This window comes from Lactuca virosa, chromosome 8, assembly GCF_052849685.1.
Source record: "Lactuca virosa cultivar CGN04683 chromosome 8, Lactuca_virosa_CGN04683_v6, whole genome shotgun sequence".
Classification (NCBI taxonomy): Eukaryota; Viridiplantae; Streptophyta; class Magnoliopsida; order Asterales; family Asteraceae; genus Lactuca; species Lactuca virosa.
The window spans coordinates 296,470,366-296,473,964 of record NC_136433.1 but is presented as its reverse complement, the minus strand read 5'-3'; positions in this window follow the sequence as shown (position 1 = coordinate 296,473,964).

Below are 3,599 nucleotides of genomic sequence, written 5' to 3'. Positions count from 1 at the left end.
AAATTGTTGTTTATATGTTTCCATTGATAAGCAATATTGGAAAATGGATTTGATTCTTTCATTTGTGGTAGTGTCATAATTTACCAAATAAGGAAAGATTCTCATTACCCAAGTTTCAGTTGGATAGAAACTTGGAATCATGCAACTTGTATTGTGTGATGAATGAGAATTTTCATCTTTGGGAAATTAAGATTAAGTCCTTGTTCACATATATATATATATATATATATATATATATATATATATATATATATATATATATATATATATATATATATATATATATATGAGTCAAGAGAAGGACTAAAAGATCGGGTGCACTAGGTTGTGCGCTGATCAGGTCCACCACAAAGAATGATAAGATTATTCGTCATGATTTACTAAAGTTTAGTAAATATGGTTATGCTTACAAGTTTAATTCTAATTCTAAAACATTGGAAAAGTTTCAATGTATGGCAGAACGGATGAGAAGAATCAAATAAGGCAGAAAGATAAAAGTTTCTCCAATCTGAAGAGATGGGAGACACTACAAGAAAAACGCGATTTTGCTAGGGAAGGTTGCTATGGAACGTATTTTCGTTGTTAATCTGCAATGGACCGTGCTATGGAATGTCGTTCCATAGCAATGTTGCTACCACATTGTCTACGGATTTTATTTCTGGTAGCGAGAGTGGGAGTTGCTAGGGAAAATGCTACTGACTCCATATCCGTTGGTATTATGCTACCGATAGTTCTATGGGACAAAAATTTGTAGCAATTTTCCAACGATATTTCTTACGAAATCACTTTCCGTTGTACTGCTGCTATGGAATTCATCATCGTGGTTAATATGCAACAGAGTTTGTGACGGAAACCAATTCCATAGTTGAATTGCTATGGAAGTACCATTCGTAGGTATTTTCTAGGAAATTCTGCTATGGAATATGATTTCGTTTTGCTTGTTTTGCTATGGAACAAAACGCGTAGCTAATTTGTGACGGCATTTATTGGGATGTTGTATGCTTAATTAATTTTGTTATACTATGGATGAATTATTATTATGATCATTGGAGTTTGTAAGATATGGTTTGAATGAAATGTTTTTGAATTGATAATATGTGGCATAAACTAATGGCTAAAAAATGTAAAGATGAATAGATATTGCTGGCAAGCAGACTCGAACTTAAGCTTATGCTAGAAAAGGGCGCGGTTAAGCCAGTTGTGCTAATCAAGTTGTGTAAAATTTATTGAAAACATAGTATTATAATGAATAATTAACAACGAATTCATTACAAAGTTATTTTTAATTACATTAACCGGGCATGTTAAAGTATATATAATCAATGTAGATTATTTTCCTTAATAACGAATTCATTACAAACTTATTTTTAATTACATTAACTATACTTCATCACAAAAATAACATGGGTTTTACAAATACTTCATCCTACTCAAACAACATAGCAAGCAAAAATGACTAAAATGCCCTTTTAACAGAACCAAAATAAAATTATAGTAGTGCTATACAACTTCATATACAATACAATTAGAACACTAATATTCAATGTCCATTCTATTATCAACCATTAATATTTTTAAGAAATATACAAACCTACCATACTCTACAAACCAACGACAAACTGTGCAATATCTTTGTCGATCCTCATCCTCTTCATGGCCTATTGCCAATGCACCTTTAACAGAATGGCGTGGGTCTTGACATTGGAATGTGATGTTATTCGTTGTAAGTCTATGAACAACATCAATAGCCCGCAACAACTCTTTGGCACTATCAACAACACCCGTGTACTCCCCATCATCCGGAACTGCCCAGCCAAAATAGGCATCAAGTAATTGTAAACCTACACAATAAAATATCCATCAATTAATCCAATGTACCCTTTTCAATAAAACAGTAAATATTATACAACACAACTAAATACTAACCCCAAACTACAAACATGCCTTAATTAACTATATATATAATTTAATTTACATATATACCATATATACATACCTTCATTACATTGATGAGGCCCTCTTGAAATGTAGATCATTCCAAGTAAATAAATTGCATCAATATGATCTTCATCTGCTGCTTTTCTCAGCAAAGTCAATCCTAAATCAAAATTGTCATAATAAAAGCACTCATCCTGTTGACAAAATAACAATATCAATATATAACATCTATGACACAAAATATTAACAAATGGTATATTTAGATTACATATAATTACTGAAATTACACATATAATTCCTTGTCTATACATGACTTCAATGTTATTATGTAATGCACATGTGCGTATAAATGAATAAGCTTTCAGACTTTTGGGACCCATTCCTTCAAACATGTCAATGCATGTTGTTCTGTACACTTGAGGATCACCCCCTGCTTCATACATCTTCTTTGAACTTCAAAAATTTAAATACACAGTAAATAACAAACAAATAAAGTTTTATTTCATCAAATATACATTCATTAGTTGATGTTTATTGATAATTACCAAAGTCTTGCAGAGACGATGTCTTTCGCAGATTCTGACCCTAATACTACAAATATCCGACTCAAAAGCTCTAGTGGGAGATCATCTACCGAAAGGCGACTTCTAGTATTCGACATTCTACTTACATAATACACATTGGAGTAGTTGATTTCAATTTCTTTTTTTAAAAATTAAGCGTAAATATGAAAGACAGTGTAACAGGGTATGGAAAAAAACTTACTTTATGCTGATTTGGTCAAGAGGAGTACATGAGTCTCTATTATCAGAGAAAATCGTTTTTTAGAACGATTATTCTAAGACGATTTGGGGGTTTTACTGTTTGTATACTGATTTATCATCCGAAAAAGTTGAGATGTTATGAATGGTTGAAGAACTGGAATGCCGACGTGACGTCAGATGTATGATGGCGCCTTAACAATTTAGAGTGCAAAAAGACCAAATTGCCCCTGAAATCATTCAAAATATGTGAATACTAAGGGTATTTGTGTCAAAACACATATTCAAATATTATAGCCTTTTATAGCTAGGTAATATTGGACTTTTGATTGTGAAAATGAAAAAGACAAAAATAACATATATATCATAATCCATAATGTAATACATTATGGATAGTAAACTTATTTACATTAGATTTTAGACACAATACTTTTCTTTTGTTGCCACTTTTATTCCTTTACAATTTTACCCTATGAAAAGCATGGGTACTCCACTAGTTGATATTAAACCAAATTACCAAGTCCAAAATAAAATAAATGTTTGTTTATGTCTTTACAAATGTATTTTATATGTATTTAATACTAGGAAAGAACAAAAATTTGCTACATATAACTATAATCACAATACAATATAAACACTAATATTAAAAGTCCAAAATACATTATTCAAATTTCAAACATTATTTAAACATCATTCTAAACTTTAACTCTTTTAGTCCCTTATATTAAACCAAAAGAATCTACATAGCATTAATTGTCATAATATGAAAGTACATATCAACAAACTACTCATAAATTATACCATAAACTCCCTAGAAAACCTAACGAAACAAGCATCCCATAAACAAATGTCACACATAAACACCCATTTGTATCCATTTACAAAAGCGTCTGACACACT